General features: G+C 37.1%; 1 long non-coding RNA gene and 1 other non-coding gene across 5 annotated transcripts in view; one reads left to right on the top strand and one right to left on the bottom strand.

The window, feature by feature from the left end:
- Positions 1 to 7349: 7349 nt before the first annotated feature.
- Positions 7350 to 7457, top strand: LOC125588178. Its single transcript, XR_007324572.1, has one exon. It is a non-coding gene; the product is annotated as a small nucleolar RNA R71 (small nucleolar RNA).
- Positions 7458 to 13830: 6373 nt separating this feature from the next.
- Positions 13831 to 17802, bottom strand: part of LOC106347718 — a 28161-nt gene continuing 24189 nt past the window's right edge. For 3 of the 4 annotated variants that reach the window (XR_007323384.1, XR_007323383.1, XR_007323382.1), the window contains exons 10-12: positions 14570 to 15036; positions 14286 to 14497; positions 13831 to 14209 (exon numbers count right to left, since the gene is read on the bottom strand). This is a non-coding gene — a long non-coding RNA (uncharacterized LOC106347718). The remainder of the gene's footprint in view (positions 14210 to 14285; positions 14498 to 14569; positions 15037 to 17802) is intronic. The other variant, XR_007323385.1, reaches the window with a different exon arrangement.

Here is a 17802-nt window from a genome sequence, read left to right as displayed (position 1 = left end):
ATTTTAGTTCAAATATTTGGATAGATAATCAATAATAATTTTAAGTATTTTTGGTGTTTTAAGTATACTTTTACTATTTTATATATTTACTATTTATTATTTGTATATATTTTCAAATATTTAAACGAGCTTAAAAGTATCATATATATTCTAGATGTATTTATATATATTAAATCTGAAAATAATTAATATATATAAGTATATAAATCTATTTCGGATACATTCGGGTACCTCGAATACTTCGGTTCGGATCGGATTGGATTCGGTTCTCCAAAAACAAAAATTTTGCATAATTCGGATATTTAATCAATTTCAGTTTGAATTTGGTACTACTTTTTCGGATCGAGACCGGTTTGGTTCTTCTGATTCTGGTATTTTGCCTAGCCATTATATTATTGACATGAAAAACAAGTAGAAACATATTTTGGAAAAATATATCCGCGCGGGTGCGCGGATCAAAGTCTAGTTGTTACTTAAATGTTTAGACATTCAAAATATAATTCTCAATATCGCTTTTCCAGAAGTCTTAACCAGTTAGCTGATTGGCACTTTGCCTCCATCGGATCCTTGGACTCGTTTTGATGATCACAAATTTTTTTTGAGGTGGATCAATAAAATACAGTGAACGCAGTTTTAAGTTTTAAGTTATGATTTGTGTGGCTGGGAAACATATTAACCTGAAGGCTCTAAAGGTTAATAAGTTTTCAGTGATATGCCAAGGATCTCTTTGACGTTTTCAGTGGTTTCTTAAAAAAAAATCAAAGAAGAGACTATAGCCTGGTTTGTTCACCAAGTATTGTTATTCCTTTTTTTTTTTTTTTTTTAAATCTTGTTTATTCAACGAATTGTTATTCCTTCGTTTAGTTGCTCCTTATTCCTCTTATACTTTGTTATATCATTCATAATGATTCCTATTACTATACGGCTAGTGATTGATCGATGTACATGATATAACTATTAGGGGTAATCTTGTAATTTGGTGAAGCCTTGGGTTTAAAGTCGGCTGGAACCAAGTCGCGCATTCCACGTCTCGACATCGATCGATGGTACATGATGTACATCGATCGATCATAATCTTCAATCGTCGAGGCTTCTCTTCTGTATCGATCGACGGCACTGGGTGTGCATCGATCGATTGCTTCTTCTGCATATCGACCTCTAATGGTCAGCTCCGATGAAATCTCTTTTGAACTCCTAAATGCTCCATAATCATCACTTTACTCCAAGATACTCCTGAACCTGAAAACGTACCTAATAGGATAGAATATATAATATATAGATAGTAAAACACTTATATACCATGGAGGGAAATGGGTCAAATCCATGGTATATCAACTCCCCCAGACTTACCCTTTTGCTTGCTGCAAAACAAACAGGCAGTCTCTCTGAAAGAGGTTTGAAAACAGCAGGGACTCACAGATTAAAAACATAGAAATCATCACCTCTACAATTTCGCAAACCACGTCTAAAAAGTCCTAATCACAAAAGCATATTATGCAATATCCTAGCTTAGCAACCAAATTCAACTAGTCTACAACTCAGCAAATCATGTCTGACATTCCCCTCTACTAACCTCATTTCTTAGCATAAATATAAAAGTGCAGGCTTTACCTTGGGAGTATCGATCACAGGATTCAAGAATTTTTGGACAAGTATCTGGAACTGCAGGTAAAAGTTAGTTCCTAATTTCTCTCTCTCTAATTTCTCTCTTGTGTCAAAATCTGCTTTTATTGCAAGATTAGCGACCAAGATTGGACAGGCTTCCATGAATCAAGACTTAATGGTGGTTGCCACCAAGCCCTGTTCACTTCTTTTTGACCTATATCCAAGAATTTTTTGTGAAGCGAGCCTTGAAGATTGCCGTCTCCAAGTCCCGTTCGAATTCTTTTTATTGGAATTTTTATGAATCAAGCCTTAATGGTTTTAGCCACCAAGTCCTGTTCAAATTCCTCCTAACTAAATCCTAAGTCCTATTTAAATAATAAATTTCGGAATTTTTTTTTTTATAACACTAACTACTCTAGGGTCGAAATAGAGAGAGAAAAAGTGATAAATGAATCTACACAAGGCGTTACCTTCCAGACTTGTCTGAAGAATCCGATCCCGTGTATACCAAGCCCCAAGACAAGCAATTATGTCAGGTTTAGTGTTGGAGGTCAGCTTTGGTTCCTTCAAACAATCAAGGAAAGTGTGTATAGTTGACAGGTTGATCCACTTTAGCATCTTTAGTACTATCTGTAATCAGTAAATCTAAAATGGTGCTAAAGAGTGGTTAGACATTCAAGTATAAATCAATAATAAGATCATAGTCCCTTTCTCATAGCTAAGTATAACTTTATTAAAATCCTTTTAATAAGAATCAGAATAAATAATGTTAGTAAACCTCCCCCCAGACTTAAATTACACTGTCCCAGTGTAACACAGTCGGAGTTATGGTGGAAATAAATCATAAGTACTCAATGTAACAAGTTAGGAAGATAAACCTGACCGGAGTGGGAATCGATCGATGTGCATTGGTATGCATCGATCGTCGCAGGAGTCAGCATGTCGATCGATGTCGATGTCGACGTCTCGTATGCGGTCGATATGGTGGTCATCATCCTACTTGGATCTTAGCAAATAAATCTGAAAGAATGAAAACGAAAGTAAATACTAGTAACTAAGAAAACCAATTAAAATTACCTAATAGTGGGTTGCCTCCCACTAAGCGCTTTGTTATAATCATTTAGCTTGACTGTGGAGGTGTTGGGCTAGTTGGTGGAAAGACAGCTACTTGTTGGGAAACAAGCATCCACCTCATCTCTGCACATTTTGGACCAAACTTCAATGAAACTTCTTGTGGCCTCATCGTTTCTGATCCATCTCTCATCCATCTTTTGTATTGCATTTGAGATGTTCTGTAGCCTCTCCTGAAGAGTTTCAATGTTGAACTGATGCCATCCTATCTTGTCGTAGGCGTATGCTGATAGCTCGTTCAGTTCCTCGTGCATTGACTCCATCTTGTTGTGTATCAGCTGCTCGTCGTCTGAGGTAGACTTGGTATCGATCAATGCGACTATATGTCTATCGATCGTTGCTGGTGCAGTACTGTCGATCGATTTGGAGCATGCTCTGTCGATCGATGCTGATATCTGGTGTTGAGATGCGAGTTGCCTTTGAATGGCTTTGACTTCCTTCTGTAGCCACTATGCTTGGCTATCTAGTCAACCGAGTCGAACGTCGAATGGAAAGTAGATGTCATCACACCGCTTCTCAAGTCGTTCCTCCATGGTGTCTATAGCAGTGTAAAGCTTTGATGTGATCTGATCAACTTCTGATGCTGTGTAGGGAAGGTGTTCTGTAGGTATCTTGCCGTCGAACGATGTCCACTGGAACCTATCGATCGATGTTTGACCTTCTTCCTGAAAATCATGTTGATCATTAAGCTTGCCAATATCCTTCTGGACTTTCATCATCTGTGTAGACAAGGTGTCCAAGTATCGCATGATAGGTGAGATGAAACGGTCGTGCATATCCTCATAAGATTGTAACCTATCTTCCATGGCTGCGAACTTGTTGTCGATCGATTTGATGGTGCAGATATCGATCGATGTGGCTGGTTGTGGATCCTTCTTGCGAATGGTGTCCAAATCTTGCTGTAGCAGATCAATTCTCATGATTAACCAGTCCACGTTGTTGTTGAGAGGGTTGTAGACGTCGTTAATCTTCGTGTTGATGTATGCGATCTCCCATTCATCCTTCTTCTCTGCCAAACTTTGCGGTTCTGCAGGGATTTGGGATGTCTGTGGCTTGACATCGATCGATGTTGCTTTGTAGGCGTCGATCAATGGTGATGTCGTAGCTTCCTTCTCAAGGCTGTGCTGCATACTCTCAATCTCTGTCCTCATATCTGCCATATTTCTGAAGAGCTCATTGTAACCTCTGTCCAAAGGCTGATAGGTGTCATCTACCAATGTCTTGAGTTCATCTCCTAGCCTTTCCTGAGCTCCCCAAATACCAGTCACCATCTCATTAATCTCATCCTTGGTGTAGATCTCTGGTGCCAGTCTTGTAGGTGTGAAAGAAATGGAATGTTCTGGAAGACATATGTGACTCTCTTCGTATAGTGATGCCCTCTCCAGAATTTTTCTGATGTTTTCCTTGGTAACAGGGATCATCTCACCAGCTACGCTCTTTGCATATCCAAACTCATCTCTGTAGACTCCATATTCTTCCTTATGTTCCCATCTGAACTTTCTGGCTCCATAGATGTCATAAGCGCGATGTCCAAACTCGTAACGTCTGTCGATCGATGGTGAGGCTCTCTTGTCGAGCGACATTGGTGTTACCCTGTCGAACGATGTTGGAGCAACCTTGTCGACTGATGCGTGGCCAACTGGTAGGTATGATTGGTGTGAACCAATTGCTGTTGTGTTAGCCCCTGGATGTTCGTCTGGAACTGTGGGAATGTTGTCTAGAATGTTGCGTTGCTGCATAAACAAGTTATCTGGTCCATTGGCCACCTGAAGAATGTCTGATATGTCCTCTCTGGATACTTTTAGAATTCTTCCATCCATAGCTCTTGCATGGCCATCTGGGTCCCTGAAAACACCAAATTCATCAGGAGTTAGAAAACTGTAATCCATACTCATATTCTTCTTAGTAAATAAAGAAAGTTGAGGTTTAGAATAAGTATCGATCGATGTTGATACTGGAGTATCGATCGATGGTAGACGTTTGTCTGTGGAATTAGGGTTTTTGGATTGAATGCTCCTCCTAGATGTTCCTTCTGATTGGCTTGTGAGAGCATTCATCTATTCTGCTTTGGTGTCGTGAGAAGTAATCTGGGTGCAAAACTCCTTATATAGGTATTGGTAAACCTACTTGGAATTGGAATATTCCCTTTTTCCTTTTCAAAGGCGGCGGCTTTAATATCGATCGATGGACCAGGTATGGTATCGATCGATGCATAAGAACGTTTTGCTGGATGAGGGTGGGTATTGACCGATGCTGAGTGAACTCTGTCGATCGATGGTGGAGACGTGTTGTTGAAGGAATGGCCTGAATATCTGTCATCCTGCATAGAAATCTCTATAGCTCTTTCCTTCCGGTAATCCTCATCATACTCCTCTGTAGGATCCTCATTGGATGAAGGATTTACAGTATCCACTCCAAAACTTTCATGGAATCCACTGTCTGCCCAACTGCCTATTGAATAGTCATCTCGTCCTCTATTGTTGGGTTGTTTAAAGGCAAAGTCTGGATAACACTGATCTGGTAACGCGAGGTGGTCTACCGGTTGCTTCCCATCGAGCGACGTGGGATAGCGTTCATCGGTCATCGGTGACTCATTGGAATCGATCGATGAAACAGTGTGAGTGTCGATCGATTCCGAGTACTCCGTTTCGTACTCTGCTCAACAATGGCATGCTGCAATGTAGCCAAGATCATTTCCAAGCTCCACGAGGTTGACCTGTTGTCTCACAACTCGAACTGGGTCATAGTGGACGTCTGGATCTATCAGTGTCAGACACAATCTGTTGGTGTTCATGTCACATACAGCTCCTACTGTAGCCAGAAAAGCTCTTCCAAGCAGAAGTGAAGAGTTCCAGTTTAGCTTTATTTCCAGGACATGAAAATCTATTGGGACAAGGGCATTACCACTCTGTACTTCAAGGTCTCTTATGATGCCTCCTGAGCTTCTTTCTGAAAGATCCATAAAGGTGAAAGATTCTGATGAAGGCTCTATTTTCAGACCCAGCTGGTCTGCCATAACCTTAGGTAGTATGCTGACTGATGCTCCTGTGTCACAAAGTGCATGGGGAAATTCAATACCCTTCACCACACATGGTATTGCGAACTTCCCAGGATCAGTCTTCTTCTTCAATGTGATCCTTAGTTTCATCTTTTCCCTGACATGATGAAACATTCTCCTAATGTCCTCCTCAGTTTCCTTAGTCTCTCTGGAGAACATCCACAACCTGCGTGTGAAATAAACTTCATCAAAAGGTTTCTCCACTGGGATTCTGAGGACTCTCTTAGTGAAACCATCCATCTCCTTCTCATTAGCTTCCCTCTTAAGGTTCATAGGAATCTCCTCCTTCCTCTTCCTTAACTTTCTTCCTTCAGTTCCCTCATCAACTTGCATAGGCTCTGGTGTAGTGTCTGAAGGGTTGGTTGTAAGTTCTGGTGGGTTGGCTGATGGTTTAGGTGGTGGTCTGAGTGCGTTGATTCGGTCATTATCAATAGATGGTAACCGAACTCGGTAGGTGAGAGGTGCCAGTCGATCGATGGGAGGTGAGGGGGGTCGATCGATGTCGGTCTCTCTCTGTCGGTCGACTGCTGGCTAATGCAGTCGATCGATTTTGACGTAGAAAGGGGAGGGTGGGTGAGGATGTTTTTCTTTGAATTCCTCATGAGTCATGATTTGAACTGCACTACACTCCGCAGTCGATTCAGCAGATGACGTCGATCAATGTCTAGAGTGATCTGTCGATCGATCTTCGTCATGGTTTGTCGATCGATGTGTATCCATTGACATCGGTCAACACCATTGTGATCCGCTGAAACTCATGGAGCTTTCAACTTTGAAGTCTCCTTCTCCAAGCTTTTCATGCCTCACCACTTGCCAAAAATCATCATCTATGATGGCATTAACGTGGTGTTTTGCTTTCTCAACTCCTGCCTCTCTAGCCAAGGCTTTTTGCCTCTTTACAGTGTCTCCAGTCTGAACTACTTGCATTTCAAGATTCCTAACCCGAGTCCCTAAGGTCTCAATTCTTGTGTTCAGACTGTTGTAGGCGGAATCTATCTTCCCATTGAAATCCACAGTGAGTTGTTGCTGTCCTTCCAGAACTCTGTCAAGCATTGCTTCAATCTTTCTCTCCTGAGTCTGTGGTGGTGGATTCTGGTAGAATGAGTTTCCATAGCCTCTGCTGTTGTTGCTGAAAGGTTTCTGAAACTGTGAACTCTGGTTACTCCTCTGACCATTGCCACAAAAGTTTCTGTTTCCACCCTGGTTTCCAGACCTCTGAAATCCAGTACCTCCAATGTAGTTCACATCCTCTTCTCCTTCAATGTATACAGCATCTTCTCCTTCAGCTGAGCAGACCTTCTTCCTGAGAAGCTCATGAACCACATCTAACTTTGCTCTAACTTCGTCCATATGCTCCTTCCCTAGGGATGCAACAGACTTCTTTCTTTCAAAGTCAGTGTTCTTGGTGCTGCTGTTGTTTGCTAGATTTTCTATCAATCTCACAGCTTCCACCGGATTCCTGGTGTTGAAGTTTACCCCGCTAGCTGTATCAAGAGCCATCTGATACCTCAAGGCGATACCTCTGAAGAAAGGGCTCAGCAGTTGCACTTCGTAGAATCCGTGGTGTGGACAGTCTCGCTGGAAGAACTTGAATCTGATCCACGCGTCTTTGAAAGACTCTCCTGTCTCTTGCGCGAATGTAGCAATTTTCCTTCTCAAGTCTCCAGCGCGTGCCTCATCGAAGAAGTTTCGCAAGAAAGCATTCTTGATTTCGGCCCAGGATGTTAGAGATCCTGTGGGTAGCTGCTTAAGCCAGTGCATCGCTTCTCCAGTCAGAGAATACTTGAAGAGCTTGCACAATAGGTAGTCCTCAGGGACTCCATCCATACGAATAGCAACGATAAGATCCTCGAACCTCTCAAGATGGTCTATAGGATGCTCGTGCGGTAACCCAGAATAGGGTATTTGCGACACGAGTGTGTAGTACTGAGGCTTCAGCTCGAAATTATGCTTCTGAATCTCTGGAATTCGAACAGATGATCTGTTGGCGTAGTACTTATCTGGACGATTGTAGTCGGCCAGTGCCCTTGGTCGAGCAGCCTCTTCTACAGGTTGAGCAGCTCCTATAGCATCAGTATCAGGGATTACATTCCCCTGAGCGTCTAGTTTCTGACCTGTTGCATTACGCAGATGACCATCCTGGTCATACAGGTTTCCATTCTCGTCCTGTCAGAGAATAACAATCGCAACCATGCTTCGCGAATGAGGATCGATCGATGTACGAGGTGTAGTGTCGATCGATGGCGAACGATGTAGATCGGTCGACGATGAAGGTCGGGTATCGGTCGACGGGTGGGTGCGAGAATCGGTCGACGTGAAAGCTGCTGCATCGATCGATGTGGAACGTTGGTCTTTGCGGATCGAGCATTCCAAGTGAGAAGGATCTTCTGAGAATAGCAGTTGTTTGTTCTTATTGCTTCTGGTACTGCTGGGCATGCACCTGAAAAGACAAGAAAATTTTTGTGTCAGAATGGGGGTAGAGAAAAGAATAAGAATCAATAACACTAAATCTAATGGCGATCAAAGCTCTCCGGCAACGTCGCCAAATTTGATACCACTCAAATTACCCTAAGGAGTGAATTACTCTCTCAAATAAGAGGTTCAGTTGGAGTACTTAGGGATCGAATCTACAAGGAGCTAGGGAACCTATTAAATCTAGTTAGGTTATTAATTCTAGGTGTTTGTTGTTTTATGGGTTTAAAAGTAAATAGCAATCTTAATTGAGCAAGGCTATTGCTCGACTAACAAGATGATTGGGGGTGTAACTTTATTGGAAGATATTAGACGCAGGGTTTCTATTCAGGTGTTGGAGATTATAATCCTATAGATGCCTAACAGTTGCATGCATGATATATTAGAGATTAACTCCTTAATCACAGTGATCAGCGATGGCAATGTTTCACTGGTTAACTAACTAGATCTTGGATCTCAACTGTCGTCTTTCTTTAACTTAGGCTAGCAGAGCAAGTGTAACCAAAATGACCTCTCCCGATCTCTCCCATCTGAAACTGCATACCTCTGTATTCAGAAAACATAGTGACAACACGTTAGTATGTAGTAACTAAAATAAAGAGAGCCCAGCAAATTATTATTTTACAGAACCAGACAACATCAAAATCAGACATTTTTTTTGTTAGGTAGAACTTGTTGCAGTTTTGAAAAATAGTAATAAGAATTTGCTCACTCTTTATGATGAAGATGTACTAAGACACCGTCCCTCTGCAAACTGCTGTTGATGTCCATAATACTTGTATTGTATCTATCCTTCACCGTGAAGTTTGCTTATGTTGGCAGAATGACGGTTAGAATGAGAGGGGTGGAAAAGTGTTTGGTTATTCAAACTCTAAGGCAGCTGTATCTTCTTTTTAGGCTTGTTGAGCATTTTCTTCTTCTTTCTACAAAAACATGTCACAAACTCACAGTTAGCCAAGTTCGGTATTACTAAAGCAAGAGGTCTAAACAACACAGAACTGCAAATAAGTTAATTGACCCACCAACTTCCACTTGTCTGCCTAGCACTCCTCATCCTTTACTCGTGTCTAGCATTACGCTCAAATGCTCCGGCCTCCTCTTCAGAAATCATTGGAGTCCCATGCTCCATCATCTCCAAGGCATTGCTAAAATCCCCGAGCTTCACCACTAGAGTCAACGGTTCAAAAAGACGCCGCCAGACCCTGGTCTACTGCAAGAGAACCGGTCCTCCCCCAGGTTCAGAGTGTGGCTCCGGCCTTAGAGGAACCCGGGATAGCAGGATTACTGGAGCGATGTCCTGCCTAGGGAAAGCCTGCTGAGAATGAGCAACTTCGGTTGACTTGAGCGCAGAGGTAGTTCCCCGAATTCGATGACGAAATCGAAAAATAAGAGGCAAACTGTTGGGGAAAAATACACAGGTATTGAATTCCTCCAAACCCCAGGCAGGACACCGGCTTCAGGGTTCCCGCTAGGAGACGCCCTGGGTCCCCGCTAGGAAAAATTCCGGGTCCGGTCCAAGGGACCGCCCCCTTCCTCCGAGAAATGGAAATATTCCAATAAGGGGATCCTTCCATATTTCCAAATATGGAAGAGTTTAACCCTATTGGCTGGCCAAGACCGACTCACAGACAACTATATAAGGGGAAACTAAACCCTAGAACAAGAGGTCGACACTTGGAGACTTAGAGATTAGAGCTAGGCGGCTAGAACTAGGGTTCTTACACCAATCTATTGTAGTTCCAGCTCTTTGATCTAATAAAACATCTCTTTCTACTTTATTACTTGAAAATCAATACGAAATACTAGCCTCATCCAACGTTCTGTGGTACTCACACAGATCCTACACAAAAATCCCTTAACAATGGATGCATCTTGTTTGTGTACAGGGGCGAAGGCAGTAAGACACTTATGGGTGCACGTGCACCCATATTTTATTAATATTACGAATTTTGTATGAAAATAACATATGTTCCAGCTAGCTAAAAGGGTTTGCAATGTTACTAACTACATTTATATATACTGTAGAGAAACCACAATAATCAACCCATAGTAGGAATCACTGATTGAAAGTAATAACTCTGGCCGTTACATAGTCTCCGGTAATAGAAAGGGAAGCAGATCGACGACCATTTTGCAGCGCTGTTGCTTTACTCAAGACTATCGACTTTTGACTCAAGAGTCGAACCATCAATGATGATTTTAACCTATGTTTCTCATTGTGTGGGTCGCTAAAATATTATCAAAATTAGCTCGTAATAGGCAATGTATTCGTTGATTTACAAAAAAAAATGCTATGTATTAGCATAGCAGTAAGCTGGGAATTCAAACATTTACACAGGCCCAAAATAAGAGAAAGCCCACATACAACAAATCCAATTGCGACGGACAGAAAAACGAAGAATGAACTAAACTATTTTGAATACCCTGTTGCTTACGTGGAAGTATGAGAGAAGAGCATGTTGACATGACATCTTGTGAAGAGAGAGTGTTCTCTTTTATATATACTAGGATTTGGCCCGTCATACGGGTGGATTATTTACCAAAATAATTATATATATATATATATTATCAATTTTAATGAGTATTTTAATATGTTTGGTTTTTTTTAAAAAAAAATTGATATTAATATTCACCTTGCATGTTTTGTTATTTTTTTATAAATCATGTTTATCTTACTATTGAAAACATGTTCACAAATACATAATAGTTTCATATGTTTTAGTGTTTACTTACTTTAATTATGATAGTTATGACAGTAAGCAGAATGTAGATTCAGTATAAAACCTGGATTACATTTTCGTTTTTATACATTTTTTCCTTGAATACATTAATAATTTAGTTTCCAATGTGCAAGTAGAATACAGACCAACTATAGAGGTTCAACTACTTTAAATTACAATTATAATAAAAAATTCCAGTTAAATATGTAACTAAAATACTTAAAATTACAATTATATATTTGAATATATTATTTATTTTTGGATAATTCTATTATTTTGGTTGAATTGTTAGTTGGTATATCTCTGTCTTGTTTTATCTAGCCGATCATTTGTTTTATTGTTGTTGAAAACTTGAATGTTAGTAAAAGCTGTGAATTTTTTTTTACTTGTATTAAAGTTTTTTTTGTGTTATGCGCGGAATATTAGTTTTTATAAAAAAAATTGTGAACATTATGATAAGACATTAATGTTTATATTGTAAATCAACTGTGCAGTTGCTTATTGTAGATAAGCTCTTGTTCTTTGTTTTGGTCAGTAGTAGTACTCGGCTTATGGATACGGTAGTCTTGGAGCAGGGAGACTATGTTATAGGCAATGTGTTTTTTTACCTTTGTAGTTGAGTTATATTGGTAATTTACTTGCGGCTGTTTTCTATTTGTTTAATTGTAATTTTCCTTACAAATTAGAGGGAATTTTTCTTTTCACATGGGTCATGTGACCACCCTAGTTCTATGCTAACTCCTCCACTGATTATAGTTTTAAGTGTCACTGAGTTGTTGTTGAGAAGTGTCGTGTTATGTTTTGTTTTCACCTCAGCCCATTCAAAAAATTTGTTATAGTGGTTACCCAGAAGATGAAATAAGAGATTGGACAAATATTTGACCAAATCGTGTGACATGAACCCTATCATCCATTTCAGCCTATAATTCTTAGAAAATCACACTCATTTTGTAGCGCTTAAATGTCAACTGCGTTATCATGTACAAACAAATATATAACCAAAGCTCCGGCCTTCTTTGAGTTTCAAGAAAATATTTGTAGCTTTTTATGTAACGATTGGAAATAACTAACTATTTCTTATATGTGAATGGAAGATGTTTGTTTAATACCGTTTTGTTTGGCCATGTCGTAAGTGTTTATATCTTCAGGATTTGTGTTGTTTTTGTAGGTGTCGAAGACTGCTATGGTGGTGGCTGCCTCAAATAATTTGTATTTATGTATGTTGCAGGCTTAGCTAGTAGTTAAGTATAATGTGAATTTATATTCGAGGATTCAAATACATTTGACAAAGGTACTGGAGTTCCTTTGGGAAGAACCAATGTAATCTATTGTATTAAAACTCAAGTACAAATTAGGTTTGTTTAGAAACATGTATAGCAATTTTTTTTAAAAGTTTGTTTGGAAACATAGATTGTAGTTAAAAAATAAAGTTTTAAAAAAATGTTTGTTTGGAAACATAGATTATATTTTTTAAAAATAGGTTTGTTTGGAAACATAGATAGCAGTATATTAAGAAAAAAAAAAGTAATGAGTTATATTTTTAAGAAAATTTGAAAGTCCATTATATTATAAGAAACCATCTATCTGATACCAAATTGGTTTCCGTTCAGGTCTGTTTGGGTTTCGGGTTTCCGGGGTCAAAGATTTCAGCCTCATTCTAATATTTCTAAATTTCAGTTCGGGTTCGCCTCGGATTTTTGCGGGTTCTGTTCGAGTCGGATAACCCAATTAAATTACTTTTAAAATTTTAAAATTCATTATATATTTATATACTTTAAATTTCTCAAAAACTATAAACAAAATAATATATTAAATATAAATTTGAATAAAATATGTCAGAATACCTAAACTTAACATATAAATTATTTTAGTTCAAATATTTGGATAGATAATCAATAATAATTTTAAGTATTTTTGGTGTTTTAAGTATACTTTTACTATTTTATATATTTACTATTTATTATTTGTATATATTTTCAAGTATTTAAACCAGCTTAAAAGTATCATATATATTTTAGATGTATTTATATATATTAAATCTGAAGATAATATATATATATAAGTATATAAATCTATTTCGGATACATTCGGGTACCTCGAATACTTCGGTTCGGATCGGATTCGGTTTCGGTTCTCCAAAAAATAAAATTTTGAATAATTCTGATATTTAATCAATTTTGGCTTGAATTTGGTACTAATTTTTTGGATCGAGATCGGTTCGGTTCTTCTGATTCGGGTATTTTGCCTAGCCCTTATATTATTGACATGAAAAACAAATAGAAACATATTTTTGAAAAATATATCCGCACGGGTGCGCGGGTCAAATTCTAGTTGTTACTTAAATGTTTAGACATTCAAAATATAATTCTCAATATCGCTTTTCCAGAAGTCTTAACCAGTTAGCTGATTGGCACTTTGCCTCCATCGGATCCTTGGACTCGTTTTGATGATCACAAATTTTTTTTGGTGTGGATCAATAAAATACAGTGAACGCAGTTTTAAGTTTTAAGTTATGATTTGTGTGGCTGGGAAACATATTAACCTGAAGGCTCTAAAGGTTAATAAGTTTTCAGTGATATGCCAAGGATCTCTTTGACGTTTTCAGTGGTTTCTTAAAAAAAAATCAAAGAAGAGACTATAGCCTGGTTTGTTCACCAAGTGTTGTTATTCCTTTTTTTTTTTTCTTTTTAAATCTTGTTTATTCAACGAATTGTTATTCCTTCGTTTAGTTGCTCCTTATTCCTCTTATACTTTGTTATATCATTCATAATGATTCCTATGGAATACGGCTAGTGATTGATCTAAGTCTTTGACTTTCAAATTTGATAAAGAAAATACATTTACTGGTAGGCCAAAGTTAGTCATTTGTGGCATTTCCAATATATATTAGAAGTAAATAGTATTTGATTATGACAATAAACATATGACTGATTAGCGGTCAAACCAACCTCATATTTGATTAAGTAGGAAATATGCTTATATTTAAAGTAAATTGACTGGGAGACATAGGAGAAACTAAATAAATTCAAAAGGAGATTGTATCCTCTTGAAGCTAACCTCTGTGTGCCTTCTTAGATGCATTGCTACTTGGTGGGAGCAGTCTTAGTGGATGTATAGCCACCGGGTCCACATATGGCTCATTAGCATTGTGGGCGTGTCCAAGACTCAGCGTGGATGTAAGTGAAGTTGCTCTGTGTATATTGTCTCCGAGTCCGTTGCTTCCCTGATTTCACAGAAACAGACATGATTATATCCTAGGTAAAATAATGATGTTGTGGGCAGTGTTCTGGAAAACTCACATCATCACCAAAGTCTGGGATTGGACGAAGCTGACGTTCATTGAAGATTCAGGAAATGGTAATGGTCTGATGCTTTGAAGTTAAATGAATTGTGTCGGAACTGAAATCGTATAAGTGATGCCCACAACATCGGAAACATCGGAGATGAACGGGGAGCTTGCTTTCCCCGCGGTTCTCAACATTTGTATGGTTGTACCCTATATAGCGATTACCTGTTTTAAATTTGAGAGAATGAACATCACAGAATAGTTTGTTTATGCAAAGTTTTAGAGCTGTACGCTTACCAATAGATGCTTTGCTTCGGCGGCTTATCAACTTTGTCATTACATGCCTCCCAAAACCTCAACAAACGGACTTCAACGACGTTGTTACAGCGGCCGGCTTTCCAATCGACGATGAAAACGAAGGAGGTTGCCATCGCTGATTAGTGATTCTCTAAGGATTATAATGTTTGAGAGGGAGCAAGTGATGCATATCAACAAAGCCTGCTCTCATATTTATAGGTCTAGATTCACTAAACATGGAGGAAGAAGGGGTTGTCATGAATGCGGCGTAGTGGAGGTTGTGGTCTCTGGATCAATGGCGTTAATGAGAAGGGTGATTTTGTCGATTGAATGCAACCCCAAACCGTTACGCCGTTGACTGGCCAGAGGGGTGGTGAACATAAAACGTCACAGCAACAACGACACCGTCGAGACGTAGGGAAGGAGCGAGCAGGTTATAGATGATGGATTAGTTTCAGGTGGGTGGCCTGTTAATACATTAAGCCCAATTATGACATATAGTCCAATTTGTTTACATTAGACAGAAACTCAAACGTGAACGATTAAGTTGTAGAATAGAGTTTTATAGGTGATGCCACGTGTCATCATTTCCAACATCTTTTTTGATGACGTGGCGCTCTATACGAAGAAAACATTCTCCTTTATATATATAGATATATAGATACTAGGGTTGGTCCGCCATACGGACGGGATGAATATTTGAAAATAATTTAAATTGTTAGAATAAGTATTTAATGAAATTTTTTATTAATTAAAAATATAAATATTAGTTAAATTTTTTACATGTTTTTTTAAGACTAAATAAACCATGTTGATAATTAGTTATATTTCGTTTTCTTGGGGTGGCATTACATATAATAAATTATGTGGTGCATTTTATATTTATTATAGTTGATTGTTTATATATATAAGTGAGAAGCTATTAATATTGTGTAAGTTGTGATTGAGATGTAAAAGTAAAGTTGTGATTGAGAAGTTATTAAAATTGTGTAAGTGAGAAGTTATTAATATTGATTATTTATATTTTTTATTTAAAATCTTAGAGGTTTTTAACTTGTTTTAGTTTTTTCCATTTTTGTTATTTTTTTAACTTTAAAAATGTTTATAAATTATAAACTGCTAAATTCCCATTGAAATTTTGTGATTGAAGTTTAAATATTTATAACAAAATACAATGATTACAAAAACATACGGAAGATATATTTACCTTGTATTTTTAATAACATATACCATATAAAACCAATTAATTATTTAAATTTTGATTTTAACAGTTGCATTGTATTTTTAATAACAATTATGGATTACTAAAAAGAATGTACTATTTGAATTTTTATTAATATATAGTGCTTTCCAACATAATATGCGAATGATTATTTTTATCTGAAAATGAGAAACATTTTGACTAAAATATTGTGTCTCTATACATGTAACCATGTCAATTTAATATCTAATGTTATTGGTTAGTGTATTTTAATAGATTTGACAATCCAAATTAAATATATTATTATTAGTTATATAATTGTAAAATATATATTGAAATCATGTGTTACTGGTGGCATGATTTTAAAATTATAATTCAAAACATGTGTTATTCAATCATACATATTTATTAATAGATTTGATTTCATAATGGATTTGAATAGATTTGTATATATTTTTTTGTTAAAATATAAATTCTCAAATCTGAAGTTAACCCGAAAGAAAACCATCAGATTTGTAAATACTAATTTATATTCGTATATTAAATTTTAATTTGTAAATATTATTTGGATTTCTGAATCAACTAAAATACATAAACAAAATAATAATATATTCTCTTTGGAAATTTTAAATGTTTGGACTATTAAATCATGCAAATACTATGAAAAACAAATTGATCTGAAATTGGTATAAAACTATTTCCATGTATGAGATATAATACTGCTACCAACCAAAAATATAGTTTATTATACTATCACCTATTATTGTTATTTTTGTAAAACAATATTTTAATTTTAGATCGAACTTCAAGCTCTTTTGGTAACTGTTGCCTTAATAATCCCGGTTCTATTACATCAGCCTTTGAAATAAAATGTTATTAATAAAGTAAGTTACTGGTGGTAACTATTAAAGCATGATCCTATCTAATTTTTCCCCTTCTAATACCCTTTTATTTACTACCTATGCTGCTGATTTTGCAAAGACTTGAATTAATTCATTAAGGGTACTCCAGTAATTAAATAAATAGACAAAGAAAGCGTCCCTTTTACTGGGCATCTAGCAGATTTTTATCGGTTTCCTGATCTGTTTTAACAGTCCACACGAATGTTTTAATGTCTTTGAAATCGGCCCACTGTCTAATTTTGTTCCTCTCGTATTTTTCTAAAACAAACTAGGCTTAATACATCGGTACTATATATCGTGGGAGAATTGCCAAGTGTGACTCAAAACTTGGAGTCAAACCCAAAACAATACCCCAATTTGGGTCAAAGGCAAAAGTAACCTAAAAGGCTATTGAAATTACAACTATCCCCTTGTGACCAAACAAAAAAACGGAATTTTTTTTACGTTTCTACCCCTCGCAAGTCGTCTGTTTAGACGACTTGAAAATAAGTCGTCCAGACGACTTAACTGAAAGTCGTCTGGACAGTTAGTCTTAAACATAATTTAAAAATTTTGTAAAAAATATTTTGATAAGTGAAAAATGGGAATTATGTAATTAACATATGTCTTAGGAGGTATAAATTAAGATATAACAAATTTCAATTGTTTTCAGCATAGATGAGTGAAAGTAGTGAGTCATGATATTCTTTAGTTTATGTTTCATCAACATATGTTGTAGTATTGTATGTGTTCTTAGGGTTAGATTTTGGAAAGCATTAAAACCGTTTTTGAAAATTTTTAAAATTACTTATGCGTGTTCATTTCTGTGTATAGTAAACACTATTTAAGTATAATTTGATTTTATAACGTGGTTAGTTAGTTAATCTAGTCATTTTAGTTTAGGGGTTCATTTTAGGGTCTAGGACGACTTAATATTTTGTCGTCTGAAAACAGACGACTAAATATTAAGTCGTCTGTTGTACATTATCAGCCAGAATAAGTCGTCTAAACCGGACCAAACCTTAAAGTTTACCAATGTACTTTTAAAGCTAACCGGATTATTTACCCAATATATAAGGTGATTTTTTTTTTTTTCATTTTTCGCGAAATTCAGAAACCCTAACAGTTCTCCCTCTCAAAGGCGATTTCGA

Source organism: Brassica napus, chromosome C5 (genome assembly GCF_020379485.1).
Source record: "Brassica napus cultivar Da-Ae chromosome C5, Da-Ae, whole genome shotgun sequence".
NCBI classification, from domain to species: Eukaryota; Viridiplantae; Streptophyta; class Magnoliopsida; order Brassicales; family Brassicaceae; genus Brassica; species Brassica napus.
This window is presented reverse-complemented; position numbering and strand designations above follow the sequence as displayed.